The sequence below is a fragment of the Lactuca virosa genome, chromosome 5 (assembly GCF_052849685.1).
Source record: "Lactuca virosa cultivar CGN04683 chromosome 5, Lactuca_virosa_CGN04683_v6, whole genome shotgun sequence".
NCBI classification, from domain to species: Eukaryota; Viridiplantae; Streptophyta; class Magnoliopsida; order Asterales; family Asteraceae; genus Lactuca; species Lactuca virosa.
In genome coordinates this window covers 71,841,448-71,856,832 of record NC_136430.1, presented here as the reverse complement: position 1 = coordinate 71,856,832, position 15,385 = coordinate 71,841,448, and the positions used below count along the sequence as shown (strand labels likewise).

General features: G+C 45.4%; 1 long non-coding RNA gene across 1 annotated transcript; it reads left to right on the top strand.

Moving 5' to 3' along the window:
* The first annotated feature begins 3,855 nt into the window (after positions 1 to 3,855).
* Positions 3,856 to 6,037, top strand: LOC145112792 (uncharacterized). Its single transcript, XR_013710653.1, has 3 exons — positions 3,856 to 3,938; positions 4,764 to 4,815; positions 5,944 to 6,037. It is a non-coding gene; the product is annotated as an uncharacterized LOC145112792 (long non-coding RNA).
* Positions 6,038 to 15,385: the final 9,348 nt, after the last annotated feature.

The following is a 15,385-nucleotide window of genomic DNA, read 5'->3' as shown; positions in this document are numbered from 1 at the left end:
TGCAAACGTGGAGTGAATTTTGAGGGTGAATGGATATGTATCGTCAAAAAGTAACCGTTAGGACAAAAAGAACGTTTCATCTTAAAAACCTTTGGACTTCAACATGTGTTTTAATCTCATAACAAAGTGGTTCCAGAATGTTTTTGAAAACGGTTTCTGAACATGAAGAGTCTGGGATGAAATTTAGTAGTCTTGGAACATGTGGTTTCGGAATGAAGCGTGAGTCTTGAGATGTTCCAGAGTGATTTTGAAAATTCCGGAGACGAAAGTCCGGAGTGAAATGTTAACGAAGTTCCGAAGTAAATATTTATGAGATTCCGGAATGAGTTTTGAAAAGTTCCGAAGTGGATTTTGAAAAAAAAAACTTCCGGAGTGGAATGAATTCAATACCATTCCGGAATTGAATTCCGGGATGACCTTATGAAGTAAGTTCCAAGGTGAAATTTGTACTAATGTAACTATATTGGCTATGGACATCAAATGATAGGATGAGCTGTACAACTTAGAATTCAAGTGGTGGTTAGAGAAAAAGACACTTAAAATGACCCTCTTTATTCCGAGAGGCAATAGTTCCGACATGAAAAACAATTTGGATTCAGAACTAATTCTCTTTATGATGTTTCCATAAGAGAGTGGAAGCCTCTTGAAAGAACTGAGGATCAGGCATCATCATACCCATTTTGTTCAGAATACCATTCAATTTGGTTTCGTCTAATGCCTTAGTAAATACATCAGCAATCTCATCGTCAGATGGAACAAAAATAAGTTCGATGTTACCATTTAAAACATGATCTTTAATAAAATGGTACTGTATGTCAATGTGCTTCGTCATAGAGTGTTGAATTGGATTGTGCGAAATTGCAATGGCACTTTGAGAATCACAATAGATTGGAATTTGTTGAAACCGGTAACCATAATCCAGGAGCTGAGATTTCATCCAGAGAACTTGAGAAGTGCAACTAGCAGCAGCAATGTATTCCGCTTCGGCTGTTGAAAGTGCAATGCAATTCTGTTTCTTAGATGACCAGCTGACCAAACGACCACCTAAAAATTGACAACCACCAGATGTGCTTTTTCTGTCCAATTAAAACCACCGTAGTTTGAATCGGAATATGCTTGAAGTAGGAAACTCTCATTTGCTGGGTACCAGATTCCGAGATTGTTTGTACCTTTGAGGTATCGAAATCTTTGCTTAACAGCCAAAAGATGAGACATCTTTGGATTGAATTGAAATCTGGCACACAAATATGTTGAAAACATGATATCCGAACGACTTGCTGTGAGATAGAGTAGGGATCCAATCATTCATCTGTACTTCTTTTCATCAATTGCTACACCTGAAGGGTCCGAAAAGATCTTGTGTCCGAAACCCATTGGTACCTTGGCTGAGGCACAGGTGTCCATTGAGTACCTTTTGAGGAGTTCCGAAATATACTTCTCTTGGTGAATGAAAATTCCTCTTTTGGTTTGTTTGACTTGGAGACCAAGGAAGAAGCTTAATTCCCGATTCATACTCATTTGAAATCTACTGATCATTAACTGAGCAAAGTCAGCAACCATTGATGAATTGGTGAATCCGAAAATGATGTCGTCAACATAAATTTGGACAAGCATGAGATGTTTTCCATTTGACCTTTAAAATAGAGTAGGATCAAGAATTTCTCTTTGAAAACCTGAAAGCTTGAGAAAATCGGTGAGGGTCTCGTACCAGGTGTGAGGAGCTTGCTTAAGGCCATAAACAACTTTCGGGAGTTTGTAGCAGTAGTTCGTATATGATAGATTAACAAAACCGGGAGGCTATTGAAGATACACTTCAGTATCAAGTTCACCATTTATAAAGGCACTTTTTACATCCATCTGGTAAACCTTGAAGCCTTTGTGAGCAGCATAAGCAAGAAAGATTTTGATGGCTTCAAGACGGGCAACAGGAGCTAAGGTCTCATCGTAGTCAAGCCCTTCAATCTGTGTGAATCCTTTAGCCACCAATCTTGCTTTATTCCGAATAATCACTCCTGCATCGTCCAGTTTGTTCCGAAATACCCATCTATTACCAACAATGGCATGATTCCGAGGAGGAGGGACGAGAGTCCAAACTTCATTTCTATCAAATTCTGCCAATTCTTCTTGCATGGCTGTAATCCAATCAGCATGTTCTAGTGCTTCTTTGATGGATTTGGGTTCAACCATTGAGATAAATGCCGAGAAATGACATTCATTTTGAATATTTGTTGCAGAACGAGTTTGTACACCAACGTTTTGGTTTCCAATAACTTGGTTCGGAGGATGATCCTTAGTCCAAACATGTAATCTCGGAAGTTCTTGTGCAACAGATGATCCAATATCAACAATGGGGTTGTGTTGCTCCCCCTGAATAGTTTGAATGTGTTGATGATGCTCCCCCTAAACTTCTGAACTGAATAGGTTGACGTCATCATCAGGTGGGAAATCGAAGAAATTTGCATCATCATCGATGTTGATAGGATTAGAGTCAAATTCAGCAGCTGCATCTTGAAATCCATCCACATTTGATTCAAGGGAAGGTTGACCATTCTCCCCCTCAACCTGAGAAGGTTGAAACGATTCAGAATCAAATGGAGGAAGACTGGGTGTCGGACCGAAAACATTTTGGGAGACCGGAGCATCGGATGTGGTTTGTCTTATTCGAGATTCTGAATCAAGAGCTATTTCTGAGGGTCCGAACAAGGTCTCAAAGTCAACTTCATAGATTGTTTGCTGGTTCGGACATCCTGGCGCTGGAGCATCAGACTCCATGATGTGAGTTGTAACATGGGTTGGGCAAGAATTCCGAACAAAATTGTCATCAAAGGTAACGTCAAAAATTTCTTCCAGAACACGAGTTCGTTGATTAAGAACTCGATAGGCCTTTGATTTAGCAGAGTATCCAAGAAAGATGGCTTCATCAGCTTTGGGTTGGAACTTGGTAAGCTGATCACGGTTATTCTTGATGAAGGATCTACATCCGAAAACATGAAGAAAAGAGATACTTGGCTTCCTACCATTCATTGCTTCATACGGTGTCTTATTAAGGCGTCGATTGATGATACTTCTATTTTGAGTAAAACATGTTGTAGAAACAACTTCAGCCCAAAGATAGAGTGGAAGATTTGCAAAGTTAAGCATAGATCGAGCAGCTTCAACAAGTGTTTTGTTTCGTTGTTCGACTACACCATTTTGTTGAGGAGTGTATGGAGCAAAAAAATTGTGGTCGATACCCTTTTCGGTGAGGAAGTTCTCAATGGTGGAATTGGTGAATTCCGAACCATTGTCACTTCAGATTCGCCTTACTGGGAGTTTGACGAGAACTTCAATTCCTTTGATAAAGTTGATGAGTTCGGAGGTTGTTTCTGACTTGAGCCTTAGGAAGAAGACCCAGGTGAATCTAGTAAAGTCATCCACAATCACAAGAATGTATTTTTTGTGATGCAAACTCTCTACTGTTGAGGGTCCATACAGATCAATGTGAAGAAGTTCTAAAAGCTCCAAGATTGATTTTTCAATGACGACGGGATGACCCTTTGTAACATCCGGATTCCCAGGTATCTTAAATTATGTATTTTATTGAGTTTTGGAGAGAGACTCGGCGAGTAGGCGCTCAGACTCGCCGAGTAGAGTCGCGAATCTCCATCCGGGTTAATGACTGGACTCGGCGAGTCCATACGTGGACTCGGCGAGTCCACGCTGTTTAATGAAACCCTAATTTCTCGGGTTTGGGGACTATTTAAAGGCCCTTATGGCCGCCATTTGAGGTCACCAGTCATAGAGAGAAACCCTAGAGTGCTTGAGCGTTTTGGGAGAGGAAGGAAGCCATTTTTTTGACCTTGGGAGTGTTGTTTAGCAAGAAGTAGGAGGTACTAGCCAAGAGGAAGCATAGGAGATTGCTATTCTGTGGATTTGGAGCTAAGATCTTCACATTTGAGGTAGTAATTCGACTCCCCTTCTGTTCTTATGATGATCATATGGATTTAGGGTTTCTTAGACCCTTTGTTGCTTAGATTTGAAGCCTAAATAGTCCCTTATGATGAGGAGGCTTTGGATCTGGATCCATAGAGGTCCAGAGAGCCTTATTCATTAAGCTTTTTTGAATAACAATGGAGGCTATGACCTTGAGTTATGGTATTTGGGGCTAAATCATCATATATGATCAAATAGATGTTGTATGTGCATCAAGATGGAAACTTTACATGGTTATTGGGTTTGGGAATGATAGATCTATTGGTTAGAGGACTGGATCTGACCTCAGGAAGTTGTTTGAGGATGTGCATGGAATGAACTCGCCGAGTCCATGAACAGACTCGACGAGTAGAGTCGGGTAGCCCCGCGACTCGCAATCTGTGACGACTCGTGGAGCATAGGGTTGACTCAGTGAGTCAGAGGGAATTAGAGGACTGGAGTTCAAGGCGGAACTCGCCGAGTCCATGAACAGACTCGGCGAGTTGAGTCGAGGTGGCCCCGGGATTCATGCCAGGTGTCACCCGTCGAGTAAGGGGAAAGACTCGACGTGTCATGCGAGATCAGAAAGATAGTGGGCACGTGTAGACTCGCCGAGTCGCCCAAGTGCACTCGGTGAGTCGGGTCAAAGTTTGACCGTTGACCTTTATTGACTTTTAGGGTTTGGTCAACTTTAGGGTCTTTGAGCCATGAGAGGGGTAAAATGGTCTTTTACCCTTCTGAGAGTACTAAGAGGAGGAATAGTCTAGCGTTGAGAGATGTATTGATTCAGAGTGTTTATTTCATATGATTAGGCGGAGGCTAGACCCGACTTTACAGAGTTCGAGCTTTACCGAGTTAACCGAGGTGAGTCTTCAAACTATACTTTACCTAGAGTGGTAATTAGAGCTATGAGACAGAGTATTGTGTATGTTTTTGCATGATGTGATTTCTATGTGTTATATGGTATGTATGTTACAGAGTTTTCAGAGTTAGGACCGGAAGGTCCACAGAGTTAGGGTCAGAGGACCCATAGAGTTAGGGCCAGAGGGCCCACAGAGTTATGGGACTGGGGGGTCCCACAGAGACACTTTGATCTGAGTGTCAAACAGAGTTATAGCCTCGAGTGGCTAATATGTGATATGTGTGGTATTTTGGGGAACTCACTAGGCATTTATGCTTACAGTGTTGTGTTATGTGTCTCAGGTACCAGCGAGGATCGCGGGAAGGCGCCGGCTTGATCAGTACACACGCGGGGAGATATTTTTATGATCTTGGGAGATGATGTTATGTGATACAATGGTGTTTTTATAACGATTATGAATGAAAACGTGTTTTATAAAATGTGAAAAATTGTTTTGAAAATTTGGGTGTTACAAGTTGGTATCAGAGCCTTGGTTTGAGGGATTCAGATTCATCTTCAGGCGTATCTGAACTCAAACTGAGGATTTGAGAGAAATTTTGATGACTAAAAACTTTTTAAAAGAGTAAAAAGAGTTTTGAGACAAACAAAGCAGAGCCGTGTGTACGATCAGCCAGCGCCCGAACGGTGATTTCCCAAAATACCCTTGTAATTAGTGTTATGAGATATATTATGTTATGATATATGATGAGTTATGCTATGCATGCTAGAGTAGACTAGGTATTCTTATTAGGACTAGAGTGGCCTGATATGTGATGCCTTAGTCTAGGAGTTTTGCTGCTAGGGATACTTGAGAGTGTTTAGATAGCAGCGAGGAGTTTATGAGAGAGCTGCTAGTGAGTAGCATATGGTTAAAGAGAGTAGAGTACTTGGGACTTGGGATCCAAGGAGGAGGACTTAGAGTGGATGCTGATACGGTGTGGACGGTAGTATAGGGCCCGTACTACTGAAGACACCGGAGCAGTGCGCACCCTAAGTAAGAATCCATTGGGTACTAAGGAGCAAGTAGGGTGGAGTTATCGAGTGCGAGTATACTCGAGCGAGTCCCTGATATTTATTATGTTGTATTTCAGAGACATCATGGTTGGGACACGCCACACACCAGAGAGCAGCGGTACTAGTGATGAGGAGATCCGTAGGATCATTCATGAGGAGGTGGCTGCGGCCATCAGGGCAGAGGTACCAGAGATGTTCGGGTCTATCAAGACCACACTGATAGAGATATTTGACGAGAGATACGCTGCTCTTTCTAAGGCTGCGGTTGCTGCGGCCACTGCAGCTATAGCTGCGACTAGGCCGCAGGGTGGTGATGCGTTGCTGTTTCGTGAGTTCAGCAACACAAAACCACCGGAGTTTGATGGGACCCAGGACCCGATTGCAGCGATAAGGTGGATATCAGACATTGAGGGGTGTTTCTTTACTTGCTCATCTCCAGAGCATTTGAGAGTCCGGTTCGCGTTGAACCAGCTTTGCTTGGGAGCGAAGGACTGGTGGAAGTTTGTGACGACGCACTATTCGCCTACTGAGCTTGTTGCAGTGACCTGGGAGAGGTTCACTGCTATGTTCCGAGAAGAGTACGTTCCCCAGGTGGAGAGGGAGCGTTTGGCCCAGGAGTTTTTGACCCTCAAGCAGGGTACAGAGTCTGTTACAGTGATCACCAGGATGTTCCATGAGCGGGCGATGTTCTGCCCAGAGCACGTGTCCTCCGAGCAGGCACGTATGAGCCGATATCTGAGCATTTTGAGGAGGGATATACGAGAGTTCGTGGCGAACTCGACGTACCGGACATTTGCCGAGCTTCAGGCAAATGCCCGGAAGAGGGAGATAGAGCTGGAGACTCAGGCTAGGGAGGAGGCGGAGTCTCAGGGGAGGGATCGGCGACCGGCACAGTCTCAGCCGGCAGCCAAGCGGGCCAAGCCTGCCGATTCGAGATCAGGGAGCCAGAGGGGCCGCACTTGTGGCAAGTGCGGCAAGAGTCATGATGGAGTGTGCAGAGCAGGGTCTTGCTACAAATGTGGCAAGGAGGGGCATATGGCCAAGGATTGCCCCAAGGGGTTTGCAGTCTGTTTTCACTGCAACCAGACCGGACACCGGAAGGCCGAGTGTCCACAGTTACGAGGGTCAGCTCAGGGAGCTTCTCAGGGATCTGCTCCTGCTGTTGTTCGAGCTACAGAGAGTCGGCCGGCGAAGGCTGAGGCACCGAAGGCTCGCGGGAGAGCCTTCCAGTTGACAACGGAGGAGGTCCGCGCAGCACCCGATGTGGTAGCTGGTATGTATTCTTTCCTCTATTTATTTTGAGTTTGTAGTGTTATGCTTATATTGTGATATGCGTAGGTACATTTCTTGTGTGTTCTGTACCTGCCTTGGTGTTATTTGACTCGGGTGCGAGTCGGTCTTTTGTGTCACTAGCGTTTAGTCAGCACATCAGTACCCAGCGTGAGGCGTTGAGTCGACCTCTACGAGTTTCCATAGCTGACGAGCGAGCGGTGTATGCTACTGATGTGATTCGAGGATGTGTACTCGAGATCTTCGGTGTCGAGTTTCCGATAGATCTGGTCCCGATTGCTAACGGGGACGTATGTGTCATAGTGGGCATGGATTGGTTGAGCCGTTTCGAAGCTGTGATTGACTGTGAGCGACAGTTGATGACGATACGAGACCCCGGTGGGGGAGTACTTACGGTGTACGGCGAGGGTTCCCGTTCTGGGTCAGCATTTTGTTCGGCCGCTAGAGCGAGGCAGAGTTTACAGCAGGGCTGTAGTGGGTTTGTGGCTTATGTGGTGGATACGAGAGTAGATGCAGAGAGACCGAGGTCGATCGATGAGGTCCCGATAGTGCGCGAGTTCCCAGATGTTTTCCCCGAGGAGTTGTCGGGTGTGCTTCCCGAGAGGCAGGTAGAGTTCCGTATTGATTTGGTTCCGGGGGCAGCGCCTATCGCCAAGGCGCCCTATCGCCTTGCACCACCAGAGATGCAGGAGTTATCCTCGCAGCTTCAGGAGCTGCTGGGGAAGGGGTTTATACGGCCGAGTAGCTCGCCGTGGGGAGCGCCGATCCTTTTTGTCAAGAAAAAGGATGGTTCACACCGTATGTGCATTGATTACCGGGAGCTGCTCAAACTGACGGTCAAGAACCGTTACCCCTTACCGAGGATCGACGATTTATTCGATCAGTTGCATGGAGCGTCTTGGTTTTCCAAGATCGACTTGAGGTCTGGATATCATCAGATGAGAGTACGAGATGAGGATATCCAGAAGACAGCGTTCAGGACTCGTTACGGGCATTACGAGTTCGTGGTGATGCCTTTCGGGCTCACCAATGCACCGACGGCATTCATGGATCTCATGAACAGAGTATGTAGACCGATGTTGGACCGTTCGGTGATCGTGTTCATCGATGATATACTGGTGTATTCGAGATCCAGAGAGCAGCATGAGGAGCATTTGAGAGAGTTACTTGGAGTTTTGAGATCGGAGAGGCTTTATGCCAAATTCTCCAAGTGTGATTTCTGGTTACGAGAGGTCCAGTTCCTAGGGCACCTCGTTAACCAGAATGGGATATTGGTTGACCCGGCCAAGATTGAGGCGGTTATGAGTTGGGAGGTGCCGAGATCCCCCACCGAGATCAGGAGTTTCTTAGGGTTGGCTGGTTATTATCGGAGATTTATCAGGGATTTCTCCAAGATCGCCGTGCCACTCACCAGGTTGACCCGGAAGGGTGTTGCTTTTTCATGGGGACCAGAGCAGCAGGCCTCCTTCGAGACACTTCACCAGAGACTGTGCGAAGCCCCAGTGTTAGCCCTTCCGGAGGGGATGGAGGACTTTGTGGTGTATTGTGACGCATCAATATCAGGGCTGGGAGCGGTGCTGATGCAGAGAGGGCATGTGATAGCATACGCATCGAGGCAGCTGAAGCCTCACGAGACGAGGTATCCCACCCACGATCTGGAGTTGGGGGCTGTAGTGTTCGCCCTCAAGATCTGGCGTCACTATCTGTATGGGGTTCGGTGTACCATATACACGGACCACAAGAGCTTGAAGTACTTGATGGATCAACCCAACCTGAATATGCGCCAAAGGAGATGGTTGGACGTGGTAAAGGATTACGATTGTGAGATCCTGTACCACCCGGGCAAGGCTAACGTTGTAGCCGATGCCCTGAGTCGTAGGGCGGAGAGCGCCCCGATACGGGACGTTTGTATGAGATTGACAGTGATGACTCCGGTGTTGGACACCATCCGAGGGGCCCAGGCTGAGGCCGTGAGACCGGAGAACCGCAAGAGAGAGCGGGTTATCAGATATGTATCGGAGTTTGTTACCGATAGCAGAGGGCTTATGACCTTCCAGGGTCGGATCTAGGTGCCATTTGTGGGCGGGGCACGTACCATATTGATGGAGGAGGCACACCGATCGATGTTTTCGATCCATCCCGGGGCCACTAAGATGTATTTGGACCTGAGAAGAGATTATTGGTGGCCCTGTATGAAGAGGGATGTAGCATGGGTTGTTGAGAGGTGCTTGACCTGTCGCAGGGTTAAGGCCGAGCACCAGAGGCCGCATGGTAAGTTGCAGCCGTTGGAGGTTCCCGAGTGGAAGTGGGAACAGATTACCATGGATTTTATCACCAAATTGCCAAGGACTACGAGGGGCGTTGATGCAATTTAGGTGATTGTGGACAGGTTGACGAAGAGTGCTCACTTCCTTGCTATCAGTGAGAGCTCCTACGCTGAGAGGTTGGCAGAGTTGTACGTGACGGAGGTGGTATCACGGCATGGAGTGCCGATCTCGATCGTCTCAGATCGAGATGTGCGTTTCACTTCCAGATTCTGGAAGAAGTTTCATGAGGAGTTGGGTACGAGGCTACATTTTAGTACCGCATACCACCCCCAGACAGATGGGCAGAGTGAGCGGACAATTCAGACGCTCGAGGACATGCTTCGGGCATGTGTGTTGGATTTCGGAGGGAGTTGGGACACATACTTGCCCTTGGCTGAGTTTTCCTATAACAACAGCCATCATTCGAGCATCGGTATGCCACCCTTTGAGCTGTTGTATGGGAGGAGGTGTCGGACTCCTATTTGCTGGGGTGAGGTCGGGCAGCGTGTGATGGGTGGTACAGAGATAGTACTTCGGACGACTGAGCAGATTCAGCAGGTCAGACAGAGGTTGTTGACCGCTCAGAGCCGCCAGAAGAGTTATGCGGGCAGACGTCGCTCGGGGCTTGAGTTCCAGGTTGGTGATTTAGTACTCCTGAAGGTATCTCCTTGGAAGGGAGTGATCCGATTCAGGAAGAGGGGTAAGTTGGGACCTAGGTATATTGGTCCTTTCAGGGTGACTGCTAGGGTGGGCAGGGTAGCGTATCGTTTGGAGCTACCTACGGAGTTGAGCCAGATTCACGATACCTTCCACGTGTCTCAGTTGAGGAAGTGTATCGCTGATGAGTCGGCAGTGGTTCCGTTAGAGGACATTCAGGTGGATGCGAGCCTGAATTATGTTGAGAGACCGGTTGCGATTGTGGATCGAAGGATCAAGACTTTGAGAAACAAGGAGGTGCCATTGGTTCAAGTCCAGTGGAAACATCGGAAGGGTTCTGAAATGACCTGGGAGCCGGAGTTAGAGATGCGCGAGCAGTATCCAGAGTTATTTGTGGAGTGAGACTTCGAGGGCGAAGTCTGATTCTAGTGGGGGAGAATTGTAACATCCGAATTCCCAGGTATCTTAAATTATGTATTTTATTGAGTTTTGGAGAGAGACTCGGCGAGTAGGCGCTCAGACTCGCCGAGTAGAGTCGCGAATCTCCATCCGGGTTAATGACTGGACTCGGCGAGTCCATACGTGGACTCGGCGAGTCCACGCTGTTTAATGAAACCCTAATTTCTCGGGTTTGGGGACTATTTAAAGGCCCTTATGGCCGCCATTTGAGGTCACCAGTCACAGAGAGAAACCCTAAAGTGCTTGAGCGTTTTGGGAGAGGAAGGAAGCCATTTTTTTGACCTTGGGAGTGTTGTTTAGCAAGAAGAAGGAGGTACTAGCCAAGAGGAAGCATAGGAGATTGCTATTCTGTGGATTTGGAGCTAAGATCTTCACATTTGAGGTAGTAATTCGACTCCCCTTCTGTTCTTATGATGATCATATGGATTTAGGGTTTCTTAGACCCTTTGTTGCTTAGATTTGAAGCCTAAATAGTCCCTTATGATGAGGAGGCTTTGGATCTGGATCCATAGAGGTCCAGAGAGCCTTATTCATTAAGCTTTTTTGAATAACAATGGAGGCTATGACCTTGAGTTATGGTATTTGGGGCTAAATCATCATCTATGATCAAATAGATGTTGTATGTGCATCAAGATGGAAACTTTACATGGTTATTGGGTTTGGGAATGATAGATCTATTGGTTAGAGGACTGGATCTGACCTTAGGAAGTTGTTTGAGGATGTGCATGGAATGAACTCGCCGAGTCCATGAACGGACTCGACGAGTAGAGTCGGGTAGCCCCACGACTCGCAATCTGTGACGACTCGTGGAGCATAGGGTTGGCTCAGTGAGTCGGAGGGAATTAGAGGACTGGAGTTCAAGGCGGAACTCGCCGAGTCCATGAACAGACTCGGCGAGTTGAGTCGGGGTGGCCCCGCGATTCATGCCAGGTGTCACCCGTCGAGTAAGGGGAAAGACTCGACGTGTCATGCGAGATCATAAAGATAGTGGGCACGTGTAGACTCGCCGAGTCGCCCAAGTGCACTCGGCGAGTCGGGTCAAAGTTTGACCGTTGACCTTTATTGACTTTTAGGGTTTGGTCAACTTTAGGGGCTTTGAGCCATGAGAGGGGTAAAATGGTCTTTTACCATTCTGAGAGTACTAAGAGGAGGAATAGTCTAGCCTTGAGAGATGTATTGATTCAGAGTGTTTATTTCATATGATTAGGCGGAGGCTAGACCCGACTTTACAGAGTTCGAGCTTTACCGAGTTAACCGAGGTGAGTCTTCTCACTATACTTTACCTAGAGTGGTAATTAGAGCTATGAGACAGAGTATTGTGTATGTTTTTGCATGATGTGATTTCTATGTGTTATATGGTATGTATGTTACAGAGTTTTCAGAGTTAGGAACGGAAGGTCCACAGAGTTAGGGTCAGAGGACCCATAGAGTTAGGGCCAGAGGGCCCACAGAGTTATGGGACTGGGGGGTCCCACAGAGACACTTTGATCTGAGTGTCAAACAGAGTTATAGCCTCGAGTGGCTAATATGTGATATGTGTGGTATTTTGGGGAACTCACTAGGCATTTATGCTTACAGTGTTGTGTTATGTGTCTCAGGTACCAGCGAGGATCGCGGGAAGGCGCCGACTTGATCAGTACATACGCAGGGAGATATTTTTATGATCTTGGGAGATGATGTTATGTGATACAATGGTGTTTTTATAACGATTATGAATGAAAACGTGTTTTATAAAATGTGAAAAATTGTTTTGAAAATTTGGGTGTTACACCCTTCTTTGACTGCTTTCCACACTCACATGCAGCACATAAATTTTCATTTTCGAACTTGAGGAGTGGAAAACCTCTGATCATTTTACCGGAAACAAGATCATTCATATATCTAAAGTTTAGGTGAGCAATTCTCCTATGCCATAACCAACTGACGTCAGGAATAACTTTTGAGAGTAAGCAGAGTTGGGGCTTGCCAATGATCATGTTGATGTCCAGAGGATACATGTTCTTGTTGCGACTCGACTTGATCAAGCATTCCTTTCGATCTTCGGACATGACGTAGCTGTGTTTCTTGCAGAATTCAACTCGACGATTTGCATCAGTGAGTTGAGCCACACTTATCAAATTATGCTTCAAGTCAGCTATATATGCCACATTTGAAATGGAGAAGTTGCCATTGGTAAGTATGCCATAACCTCGGATCTGAGAATTGGAGTTGTTGCCATACGTCACATAGCTAACATTTGGTGAAAGTTTGAGATCTCGTAGAAAGTCCTTCTGCCCCGTCATGTGCATAGAGCAAGCACTATTAATATACCATATTGTTTCTTGCTCCGAAGCATAGAGTGCCTGCAAAGTTAGTGAGTTGTGGAGTTTTTAGGATCCGAGTTAGCTTTTGGGACAAAGGCACGAGTCTTAGGCTTCGGTTGTGACTTTTGAGCAACATATGGTTTGGAAGGTTTGTTCCTAGATTCCTTAGGAAACAAACAGAAGGCCATGGTTCTTTCATCTATCCAATAGTCATACTCAATAACATGAGGATTCGGAACAACTTTCTTCGGACATTCAACTTCCGGAGTAGTGAGAATCACTATGTCTCTCGGAGTTGTAGTTTCATCATTGTGATTTTTAACTTTCCAAACAATATTTTGTTTTGAAGATTTTGGAGAGACTGTTTTCTTAACAACTTTTGTTTTGGTTGATGGTGCATTTGGTTTTGAAAGCTGTTGAGGTTTGAAAATTGTACCATCAGCTTTGGCTATGAAAACGGATGAAACAGTCCGATGAGAGTTGGTTCGGACAGATGTAGTGCTTACAATAGACTTTTTCGGGGTGGGACTAACCACTTTCTTTTTTTCTATAGGACAGGGAGGATTGGAAGGTCTCTTGAGAATCTTAGTGGGTATGAAAGTGTTTTGACTCCTAGTTGATGAATGAGTATTCCGAGGTACACCTTTTTTGGAGTTCTCAAGGAATCTAGAATTTTGTCTCGACTTAACTCCCTTTTTGTGAGCATTTCGGGCTTATCCCTTAGGATCGACAATATCTTTCCTATTCAACATGGGTTTTCTTTTGGAGTGAGGCGAAGATTTGGAGGTTTGTCCCAATGAAGGATTGTTGAACACAGGCTTAATTGGAACTAGTTTTGTTTTGGAAATCACTTGAGGTTCAGACTCACATGAGATTGACTCTTCAACGTCACTATTTAAAGATGCCCAAACGCACTCAGAGAGTTTAGGTCCAGTTGTCTCCAGAAAAATTTCATCAACAACACAGTTGTTAGGAGGACTGTGGTTCGGATTTTGAACGACATAGCTTGGAATACTAGAGTGGGGTTCCGAGGTCCGATTCAGGTCCAGGTTTGTCAGAGGCGAAAATGCCTGGAATCGGGACACTTGACAACTATAGGCTTAAATTCAGGAATTAGTGATGCAAATTGGTCAGAAGTCTCAGGAAGGGGTGACAAAGGCGAGACAGGGGTGTCCGAATGTTTGATGTTCGGAACGTCTCCTATAAAAGTTAGGTTTTGTAACTCCTTCAAGGGACGAACAATAGGTTTCGGAAACTCGCTTCCGAGACCAGGTGCTTTTGACCAAGGATGATGAAAATTGTGAGTCATCCATTCATTTTCTTCAAGAATATCTATGGAATGGTGCATATCATCTATTTTAGCATTGAGACGTTTGTTATCAGAAATTAAAACATTTCTTTCAGAATAAGTGATTTCACATTTGTCTTTAAGAATGATACATTCATCTTGTGACATTACAAGCGCTCGTTCTAAAGACTCTATTTTCAACTTCTTATCCTCAAAACGTAATCTAAAACGACTTAATTCACTTTCCTTCTCCTCATTGGCTTCAATGGCTGACTCGTAGGCTTTGTAAATGGTGTTCATATCTGATTGGATCTGGGTTAGATACGGTTCACAAAGAGATAAGTCAAAATTATTATTAGTAATCATAGATTTTACCTGTTGAACGATGATTCTACCGGGTGGATCGTTGGTAGCCATGTAGCTGTAGTTTGGTTCAGTATCTTCATCATCTCTTTCGGAACCAGATGACCAGTAGCCTTCATCACATTCAATTTCTTTTTGATCAATAAGATACATGTTTCTGCCAGTGGTTACGCCATCATCATCTCTAGACGACGAATACCCTTCCACATCCCTTGATATAGTTGTAACAAAAGCCTTTTCACTTTCTGTCATTTCTTGAGCTCGACGTGCATAGTAAGCAGAGTCCTTGATCTTGGGTTTCTGTGGGACTTCGGCTAAGCAATCTTTGGCAAAGTGGTTTGCATGACCATATTTGTGACATGCAATCTTAGGTTTTTCAGACTTCAGAATCTGTGGAGGTTCCGAGGTGTGATTCGGAGTAGGAAGGTTAGGCTTGTAGGCTGGTGGGTTTTCAGAGGGTTTGTTGAATGATTGATGATTATTTTGGTGAGGATCTTGGAAACGGTTGTTTTGGTGAGAAGTTTGGAAGCGATTGTTGTGAGGCTTGTTGAAAGGACGGTTGTATCTCATGGAAAGTAGGGCAAACTCTTGTTGGAAACGTAGTTCAGAGTCCATTTCTTCAGGGCTAAGATCACCCATAGATTGATAGTTGGAGTTTGTGAGAGCAGGAACGGTTGGAGGTGAGGGTTGAACAGGAGGGATATAAGGAACAACAACAGTGAGGGGGTCCGAAACGGTTAGGTTTGAGGTTTGTGGATCATAGGAACTGACTAGAGCTAGATGACCTCCAGTGAGTTTGCATAGAGTTTGTGCAACATTTGACTCATGACCTTGAAGCTCATTTAATAGTTGA